We start from the raw sequence: 11378 nt of genomic DNA on the forward strand, positions 1-11378 counted from the left end.
GATTTCAATGTGTGTTAGATCAGGGAAGCAGGAGTAGATTAGAGTAATGGAGTCTCAGACCTCGTTCGCATACAGCAGATGGATGATGGGAGCATCAGCGGGGCCGTACATCGCGGCCTGGCGCTCCATCAGCCCTGACGCTGTGAGATAATATTTGAGATGCGATGGATGTTCACGTCTCCTCTCTGTGTTTCCTGTTTATTTTTTTTTTTTTTCCTCCCACAGTGCACCTGCATGTGTGCCAATCAGCTGCCTGTTTTTTTTTTTTCTTCTTCAGGTTAAGTCAGCAAGTGTGTTGTCGCTTGGCGGTGAATCTCTGCAGGATGTGACATTAATGAGCTGGTTTCATACACTCACATATCAACACTCAGATTGTTTCAGCATCAAGACAAAAAAAACATTTTCTCATTTTTTTTTTCATGAATCATCTTGACACTTAAAGACATTCACAGCTGGGAACTTTTCCTGATGTTTTTTTTTTACATTGTTTACAGTGAGATGCCGTGTGGTCAGGGCGCCACGTCCAGAGGATGTATTCCTCGAGGTCGGCGGCCCTGCTTCAAATCCAACATGTGTCTCTTTTACTGCATGTCCTGACTCTGTCCACTGTCCTATCCCTATAATAAAGGCACAACAAGCAACACAAATCTTTAAAGAGGACATATTCTCCCCCTTTTTTCACCTTTTCAAACAGCGCCCCCCTGTGGTCTAAATGAAACATCTGTGTATAAGTCCAAATATAACAGGAATCAAGCAGCAGAGGAGGTTTGTGACTCTGTAGAAACCAGCTCTCTCTGAACGCTCCGTTTTGGGTGTGTGTCTCTTTAAATGCAATAAGCCCCGCCCCCTGAGTTTTCACAGATCACTCCTCTGTAAGAGAGAGTAAAAATGGCCGACCTGCAGAAAAGTTTTGCTCCAGTCTGGAGGTGGAGTCGATGGGAGGAGACACCAGGGAGGGGAGGGGCTTATTTAACAGAATCCAACTTGTGACGTCACAAACTGGGAACATTTGAAACGGAGCATTTTTCCCTGTGCGGAATAATTTATACAGGATTTATTAGACACTCAGGTTCCCCACATATATGTTCAAAAACTTTGTAAAAATTCACTTTTCATAATATGTCCCCTTTAAAAACAGGTGACGGCGTCTCAGACTCCCATCATTCACGCCCAGTACAAACCAGTACGGCTGAAAAACAGCCATCATTTTGTCCGTCCTTATGTATTTATCAAGATGAATAATCAAGATGATAAAGCCGCCCGCCCGCCCGCCTCGGAGCTGGGAGCGGAGGATCCTTCACCGCCGATCGCTCCGCCACATCAATATTCAGACGATCAGCGGCCCATGAGTAAACAGAAAGAAGCGCTGGCCTCGGCATATTTAAAGCTGCGCCGCGGCTATTAAGTGATCTCGCCCGTTATTTATTTCCTTTCCTTGTTATTAACGCCGGACGTGATATTATTCTAATTATATCAGGCCAATCAGCAGTATTGCCTGTCTCTGGCTCATTTCCATTAGCTTTGTCTTTCACACTGTGATACTATTCAATGAGACATCAAACATTTAAATGGAGCTGAGATGCAGAGGTCAGGAGTTTTTTTTTTTTTTTTTCTTCTCCTTGCCTCTGCACTCTGTTATTGCTTCGCTGTAATTGTGTTTGTCCCCCCGCCGGATGACTAATTGTGCCGAGCTGCCCGTCGCATCAAATGAACTGCATGCTAATATGTTAGTTTGCTCTCTAATGCTAATATGTGTTTTGTTGTGGACCGGGGCTCCGCTGGACTCGGGTCCACAATCCAGGTTTCTGTCAGGCTCGCAGATTACAAGGACGGTAAATCCTGTTTGAGAAAGAAAAGTGCGAGTGGCTGAGACGGGGGAGCCGAAGACCGAGTGAGGCGACAACGAAAGAAAAAAGGAGGAAGGACACAAGGAAACAGTGAAGGAGTTAAGGAGAAGAAAGTAGAGACAGAGAAGAGGACAAAATGAAAACAACAAGAAGACGTAAGAGGATAAGACAACACACATTGATGGAGTCAAAACCAAACTAAGACCAGAGAGCTCAGAGACCGAGACAAGACCATATATGGAAATAAGAAGCGTCATGTGTAGGGGGCGTGTCACTCACGTAGACCGTAACTCGGGGATAAAAATCAAAAACTGCAAATGAATTGAAGTTATTTGTTTTCTGGTCACATGACGTGGAGAAAATGGCCGATCAGCGGTGGTCTTGACCGGTCTTCATTTAAAATCTGGAGTCTGAGGCCGAGACAAGACCGGGGTAAAAATGTGTTTCATTCTGAGATGAGAACTTTAAAAAAAAAAAGTGGTCTTGAGACCGGTCTCGTGGTCCAGTCCTACAACACTGGAGGACAGAACAAGAACAAACAAGGGGAACGCAACATGCGGGTGAAGCAGAGAGGGACACGAAGGGAAACCATGGACAACAATTAGCATAAAGGGAGGATAAGACATGGACCCTTAAATGAACAAATGACTTAAAATAAAGGGAACAGCAGCATCATTCTGTGTCTGCCGAGCGCTCGTCGTCATAAGTTGTTGGATGTGTTTCCTCTACGGTCATGTGACGGAGAGTTGAAGTGTGTGTTGGGGGATGGGGTCTGGATAATAGTGTTTAATTTATCACTTAAAGTGGTGGGTGACCTCTGGGCGTCCCGGTCCCTCCATCACCTCCTCAGCTGCTCCCTTTAATTGTCGGAGCGGAGAGAGTAAATGAAAATCAACTGGCCTCATAATGAATGGAGGCCATTACTCTGTTTAAACCACACACACACACACACACACACACACACACACACACACACACACACGAAGGAAGGTCGAGTGAGGTCCAAGAAAACAGACAGAAAACCACAAACCTGTAATGTTCCCTCCGTGTTTTAAAAACACGTCTTTTATAACTAAGTATAAAAGTGTTTCCTTTAATAGAAAACAAACATTAATATTTAATATTATAAGCAACTGCAGTTGGGGCCAAGAAGCAAGGAAGCCAAAACTGAAGTGTAACAAGCTGCAGTACCTGGAGTGTCCACTAGAGGCTGGCTGCAGCAGCACAGGAAGTCACATACACACCCATTCAAACAGCCTGTTTTTACAGCAGACATGAACATGTTTACAGCCTGCTTCAAAAAACCAAATAGGTGTGATTAGCTCATGTCTCCATCCACACACACTGTACAGGGGGAATGTTTTGATGACTCAGCAGTTTTGATTGGATGAAGGATCAGAGTTATTCACAATAAGGCGTGTAGCTCTTTAACATCGCTGCGTTTAATTCTTCCACCTCTAATCAGATCGTGTAAACACTGTAAACTCTGTTGACTCTGCGTTCGCCAGCAGCCCGGCCCAGCGCGGCGCCGTTCTGCTCCGAGGTTCAGGGATGAGACGGGGTGAGGCAGATTTGTGGACGAGCTCCTCCACTCAGGACGGCGTAATGAAAAGCCTCCTCGTCTTTCTGTGCTAAAGAGTTCATTACGCCCCGTCATCAATCCTTCCTCTTTCTGAAGCGTTGCATTCATCAGGAAAATTAAAAAAGTGTCATGTCCGCGGTGATTTGTATTCTTCCATCAAAAACACACACCGTCGAGCCGCTTCAATTTGCATATTCTCAGGATGTAATAATAACTCACAGGGGCCGGGCTCAGCCGGAGCAGGGATGAGATGGAGTCTCTCAGCAGGACCGGCTGGAAAACGACGAGGAGACAAAACCAGCACAGATAAAAACCAAAGACTGGAGTCTCAGATAAAAATAATCTTCTTTCAGAAACGCTTTAAAATAACAGCTAAGAGGACGATGCTGTCTGAAGCTGAGTTTACACCTCTGCAGATATGTTTAAATGTAACAGGCGGTATCGTTGTCTCGGGTTCTGCAGCTTTACCGGCTGCAGAAAGTCATCCGATCCTATGTTTCAGGTTTGCACACAGCGTGCACCAAAGGTTATCTGCACACCGGGCCGTCGGCGCTATCAGGGTCTTATTTGTGCTAAATCCAGATTATAAAGGTCTGTGTCCAAAGGTAAGATTTTTGTTGTTGCTAGGTTACAACAGTTAGCTTCTACGTCTTTGTAATGTCCGTAAGGTGTGTTTCAGAGACTCAAACTAACGTGACGCAGTGAAGAGGAGTCGTCGCCTGATCAGCAGAATCTCAACAAAAAAAATCTCATCGCATCTCCTCCGTCATTGTTGCTGTTGACACAGCTGGCATCAGATGTCATGTGATTACCCGTGAGTCTCTCCCCGTGCTTTTCACCGGACTGTCCGCCATGTTTAACCTCCGCTGTGTTTGAGGTCCATCATCGCTGTTTGAAGTCATCGGACTGATTAAGAACAACGAACCAGACCTGCACGCTCTGTAGAAACCAACCACTTAGATGGACGTCTTTTGTAGTTAATCCCACTTGAACCATACGGGCCTGAGGGAGGCTGAGCTTGTGTGTGTGTGTGTGTGTGTGTGTGTGTGTGTGTGTGTGGTGCTCGATGGGTGGGGTTGATGAGGATTATTATAAGGATGATATACAGGAGAGGAGGACACAGCTGACTGAGTCCCTTTAAAAAGTTCAGAGACACATGATGCTGTTTTTTCTGCCCGACAACAGATGACAGTCAGTGAGTCAGGATCTGATAAACGAACAGCTGCTCTCAAATGAACCTGGACCTGAAACACACCTGCACCTGAATCACACCTGGACCTGAAACACACCTGCACCTGAAAAACACCTGCACCTGAATCACACCTGCACCTGAAACACACCTGGACCTGAAACACACCTGGACCTGAAACACACCTGGACCTGAAACACACCTGCACCTGAAACACACCTGGACCTGAAACACACCTGGACCTGAAACACACCTGGACCTGAAACACACCTGCACCTGAAACACACCTGGACCTGAAACACGCCTGCACCTGAAACACACCTGCACCTGAAACACACCTGGACCTGAAACACACCTGGACCTGAAACACACCTGGACCTGAAACACACCTGCACCTGAAACACACCTGGACCTGAAACACACCTGCACCTGAAACACACCTGCACCTGAAACACACCTGGACCTGAATCACACCTGGACCTGAAACACACCTGCACCTGAAACACACCTGGACCTGAAACACACCTGGACCTGAAACACACCTGCACCTGAAACACACCTGGACCTGAAACACACCTGCACCTGAAACACACCTGGACCTGAAACACACCTGAAACACACCTGCACCTGAAACACACCTGGACCTGAAACACACCTGCACCTGAAACACACCTGGACCTGAAACACACCTGGACCTGAAACACACCTGCACCTGAAACACACCTGGACCTGAAACACACCTGGACCTGAAACACACCTGGACCTGAAACACACCTGCACCTGAATCACACCTGGACCTGAAACACAACTGCACCTGAAACACACCTGCACCTGAAACACACCTGGACCTGAATCACACCTGCACCTGAAACACACCTGGACCTGAAACACACCTGGACCTGAAACAAACCTGCACCTGAATCACACCTGGACCTGAAACACACCTGCACCTGAAACACACCTGCACCTGAAACACACCTGGACCTGAATCACACCTGGACCTGAAACACACCTGGACCTGAAACACACCTGCACCTGAAACACACCTGGACCTGAAACACACCTGAACCTGAAACACACCTGAACCTGAAACACACCTGGACCTGTGGACAGGCGTTAGTGGAGAGATGTCAGGGTGGGGCTGCTACACCAGAGCTTTTGGGGATTGGTGCCTTGCTCAATGGCGCCTGGGCTCAGGAAGTGCCCTTGCACCTCTCCAGCCACCACAACAACTTCCATATTTTGGACTTGAACCGGCAACCCTACAGACCGAGCTACTGCTGCTCACAGACATGAAACAACTCAAACATCTGAGGATCACTAATCCTTTGTGTTGCACGTTGCGGGTTGAACGCTGTTATTTCTCGCCCTCGTTTGTGTAACGTGAATCAATCTTTCATCGGCGAAGCTAATCAACTCAGCGCCTGCAAACAGCATGAAATAGTGAGAGACGAGCGTTTGACTGGGACTCGGTCGGCCCCTGCAGTTTGTTTTGAAGTGCTGAACAGACGCCGACGGCGGCAGTGGTGAAATCTTTCGCTTCCCTTCGTTCGCTTTAATTTTAATGACGCTCTTCCTCAAGCTTAAGTAAATTCTTCCACAGAGCCAGAGAGGGTTTACAACTCCTTTGAAATCAGATATAGTGTAGCAGCGAGTATATATTTAATCTTGCTGCTGGATGGCTGCGGGCGCGCGCACACACTCGGATTAATTGGCACGCCGTCGTGTGCCCTTACAATGTTGTTGCAACCTTCGTTATCAGCGAGATTTTTGACTGAATTAAAACTTTGTTTAAAAAACACAGAGAGCTCCTCTGTGAGTTTTTCCTGCACTACTTACCTGAAAGTTTCTTGACTTTCTCCCATTTTGTCAGCAAGCCGTGCACGGCGAGGAGCGACGATTCCCTCGGCGTGTTTCCAGCGGATTGCTCTCCATCTAAAATGTAAATAAGTTGGTGTGAAATAAATCATGTGTACAAGTTTATCTCATAAAAGCAGCTGGGACATTTGCATTTCTCACAGGCCGCGTTTCATTGAGGCTTTTTCAGCTTGTAATCAAAGTCGTCTCTTTGCTCCCAAACATGTTCAATAAAAGATTCCACAAAGGATACATGTGTTTGGCTGTTTGCCTCTCCCGCTCCCGTCTTTGTATGTTAATAGGGAGAAAAGTACACTTTACAAAGGTTTGTCATTCTCCGGCAGCGCTCGGTGACATCTCTGGGATGCGTCAGCCCTTTCAGCCGGATCCTGTTTCAGCAGCAGCCGGGCAGAAACACATGAAATATTTATGCTAATTGTTGCAAAACTTCCCACAAAAGACGATGGAGCGGCGCGTGACGAGGAGTTGTCAAGCGATGCTGTCATAATGACGAGCCTGAAAACCCGCGGAGGAGCAGAAATCAAAGGCTCCTACAAGCGGCGCTCGGGTCCCGGGCGGCGGGGGGGAAGGGGGGCGCAGAAGGTCGTAATGCCTTTAAAAATATTTATAATGAAGGGCTGGCATCAGGAGCACGTCAGGGCGCATTAGCAGACACGGGCTGATTCAAGCCTGCAGGCTAACTCCGCCGCTACCTGACTCTTCAGTCTCTCTCAGCGTCTGTCAGCGTCTCAGTCAAGAAGCTGACATGAAAGTCAGGATGCAGGCCTGATAAACTTTGCATATTCCCCAAGAACAAGAGCAGAAGAAAAAGATTAAACATGTGCAACTCAGTAGGCGGGCATAAATAAAAATGTTAAAGTTCCAGCGCCGGGCTTCATTAGCATTTGGCTTTGGAGAGCAGAATGAGCCGCGGCACAGAGAGCGAGCACGAGAGTGAAATCGAGTCTTTGTTTTGACTCACAAAACAAAACAAGTGTTTTTGGGTCGCTGCTTCTTCTTCATGTGTAATTATGATTCAACAAGCTCCCACTTTCATGGATCCTGTTCAGCAGGAAATATTTGTCGTGTTATCCCGCCCGTGTCAGTTTTTGAGTTTTTTCTTCTTTTTTTTTTTTTTTTTTTTCTGCGAAGCACAGCTTTCTGTTTTGAAAGCGGTGATCCTGCGAGCGGGGGCATTAATCTGCGTTTAGCCAGAAGAAATGTGCCGTCGCGGGGCTCCATCCTTGGGCGTCGCTTTGATCAAAGGCCCAGTGGAAGAAGCTCCTTCAGGGCGAGGAGGGAAAGGCTCTTGATCTGTGCGCTTAATTAGCGGCCCGCTTCTTAATTGTTCATTTTTCAGAGCGGGGGGGGGGGGGGGGGGGGGGACTGTGCATGTGGCGGCCTGGTGCGCTCATCATAATTCATGACTCGAAGCCGTGATTTGAGATGAAAAGACACTAAATGGTTAACCGAGAGCCTGGTGAAATCTGTTGCTTTGCATTATGCATGAGTGATCGGTTTGCAATCCATCCGTTTTTTAGAGTAACCGCCGTCTCCTGCTAAATCTTCGGTGCAGAAAGTTGCACGATTTCCGAGACGAGTGTGACGTCACACTCGACGGCTGTTTGCTGCAGAGGAGCGTCGTGGCTCGGCTGCTTTGTTTTTCTTCCCCGCAGGACTTCGGCCTCCTCGCCGAGAGACGACGACGACTTCGCCTCCGTCAGACCGTTTGCTCCCCGCGTGCTGAGAGGAAGAAGACAGCCAGCGTCCTCATCTTCTGCACATCACCATTAAAACCCAACCTGGGGCGGGATGGAGCGGGTGATAGAAGGGGGGGGGGGTTAACCAGGGGGTCAGAGCGAGGGCTGGGGGGCGGGGACACACCCCCCTCCCATCATCGCCCCCCCCCCAGGGCTGCTTGATCATTTTCTAGGACGTTTTAAGTTTAGCTATTCTTCATTTCGTTCTTCCTCTTTCGTAGAGCGTCTCGAGATAACGCTCGTTACGATTTAGCGATCTGACGAATCACGGGCGTGGATGTGTTTCAGCTCTCTGCTAGGAAACTTAAGGCCCGCCTCTTTGCTTGCTAAGACGGCGTTTTCAAAATCTTGAGCGCTGTAATTTGTCTTCAAAACTCGTCTGAAGTAACGAGCGGGTGAAGTCGTGACGTCCATGTTTTATATCAGACAAAAAGTTAAAAACAGGAAGTCATTTACAATTTAAATAAACACAAACATGACGACCTTATGCTCGTAGCTTCAGTTAAAAGAAACGTTTTATTTTTATTTTATTTTTCATTTTACAGAGAAAACCATGAAGATTATTATTATTATTATTTTTTTAAATATCTGATGACTTCTTCCTCTTTTTTCTCTTCATGAAGCGCTCATCTTTGCAGCTTGAAGGTTAATTAACCTTCACCGTCAGCGAGCAGCCGAAACCTCCGGAGGTGAAAAATCTCCCGTCATCAGCAAATATACTTTTTTAAAGAAATATTTTTGAAATGTGACTTTTGGACTTCTGAAACACTTCAGATCTTCGGGTGGATTAATCCTAAACTCAAATCCCTTTATTTTTGTAATCGACTCTCCTCCTCTGGCGTCACCTTCACAGTCCTTCACATGTTGTATTTGCCGTCCCACCGCCGCCGGCCAGACGAGGAAAAGATGGCGGCCGTTGAGTGCTGATTGGCAAACGAGCGGCGGCTTTAATTATCATGTCCGTCTGCGGCTCGGCGAGGAAGGAGACGCTGACATTTGGTTCATGTTGGAGTGGCCGTCGTGGTGATTTCTCCTCGCCGTCTGAAGGTCCGGGGAGTGTGAGGGAGAGAGGGGGATGATGGGATTGAAAAGGAAGGCCTGCGATGGGATTATGGGAGCGTGACAATTGAGGATTAGCTCTGCTTTAAACAAATAACACTCGTGCAGGTCAGCAGATCAACGCTCAGCGTGGAGAGCTGAAGGAGGCGCCGCGGCCGACTTCAATAAGACATCACCAATCTGTTTATCTGTTTTTATCATTTAAATATTTATAAAAGAACCAAACAGAACAGTCGAGTTTCACCTGATCCTGAATCAGCGAACAGGCTGAAAGGTTTTATTCACAGATTATCTTTGTTGTGATCACTGAGAATATAAAACATGGACGTCACCTCAGCGATGAAGCCAAACTATCGCAGACGCTACACTGGAGCTTCAGCGGGCTTTAAACCTCCTGACACACAGCGACGACACGCCGCCCATTTTATGTGCAACCGCTCGCCTTAAAAACCTTCAACACGGTTGAGTTGTAAAAAAAAAAAAAAAAAAAAAAAACCTCTTGTGAAGTTTTATTTTAATTTTTTTTTTTTTTTATCAGGCTGTCAAGATCCGGGAATTTTGCAGTCGGTCTCAAGTGGAGGCTGAAGGAACTGCAGGTCCACATGGCTTCTAGTTCAGCCCAGCAGGTTTCTGATTGGTTGAGATGTACAGCATCTGTTTACATGCTACAAAAAAAACTAAAACTTAATTTTCCTTATAAGTTTATGTTTGTTTCTTCTGTGATACCGTACACGTCAAATTTAGTTTATTTTGGTAACATTTTGAGGTTTTTTTTTTTTTTTGACAAACCAAAATATTTCTATTACAAGCAGATGGCTAAATATTTGTCCCTTTGTAGCTCCGCCCTCCTCCTGTCCAAATCATGTCATGTCTCTGACTCCTCCTGTTATATCCCTGAAAACAGGAGACAGGACTACAGATCAAACACAGATCTCCCAGGTGGGTTCAGTCTGCAGCAGCTCGATTACCAAAGAGAAGCGCTGTAACACTTCTTTTAGACGACTCATGACAGATTTATGGACACCATATTTAATTTCTGCCCTGAATCACAAAGTCCTCACTGCTCGTTTCTGTCCTCTCTGATGGCCTCAGTTTAACTCCCCTACTTTCCTCTCTCTCAGACTGAACAGCACAGAGCTGTTTTTTTTTTTTTTTTCTCCCTTCTTGCTGCAGCAGAAATGCAAATTAGCGACGGTTGCTGGAGGTAAAATTAGCATCTTTAATTAAAAAATTAGCAGCAAACAAACAATACAAAACATACGAACGATTAAAGGAAAAACAACCTGAAGCAGAGGAATCTTTTTTTTTATCTGACTTCCACTGGATTTAATGATCAAACATGAATTAATGTGAGATTACACAAACACAAACTCACATCACAAATATGTGTCTACGCGAGTCTACTGGGGAGTAATTAATAACCAATATTTTGACATCACACGCCGACTTTGATCCAACAAACACTGATCCATCGACGGGGACGAGTGCAGCTCAGAAACCAACTTTGTTGTGAAAATGGGATATTTAATTTATTTATTTTTTACATGTTTTATCGTCGTGCATTTATAGATCAACTTCAAACAACAAAGTCGGACGTTTTAGCCGCCAGCCACGACTTCAGTGAGACTCTCATAGGACTCTATGAGCATCGGTGCCACTGAAAAGTTGTCGTGTGTTTTTAAGATTTCATCCCACAAACACGGAGAAAGTTTGTAGTGTGACGCTCCGCTCGCTTAAATTATTACTTTCTGTCACTTTTCACTTAATGCATGTTACACCTCACCACAGGGCGGCCTTATATGAGGCTAATGGTACGTTTCCATTTGAAGACCTATTGCAAGTACATCAACACAATAATTCAATTTGATGCAATGGGGATCATGGTTTTTATTTAAACTGTGGATCTTGTTGCCTCCTGACATCCTTCTGTCTTGTTTTTAAAACTCACCTCAAGTCATATCTAGGGTTCAAGGTTCAAGGTTCAAGGTTCTTTATTTGTCAATTCCAAAATATGTCAGACATACACTCAATAGCCTTTCATTCTCAATAACCAGTCAAACACAAAATCCATATCCAATCCCCTT

The sequence above is a fragment of the Symphodus melops genome (assembly GCF_947650265.1).
Source record: "Symphodus melops genome assembly, chromosome: 3".
NCBI lineage: Eukaryota > Metazoa > Chordata > Actinopteri > Labriformes > Labridae > Symphodus > Symphodus melops.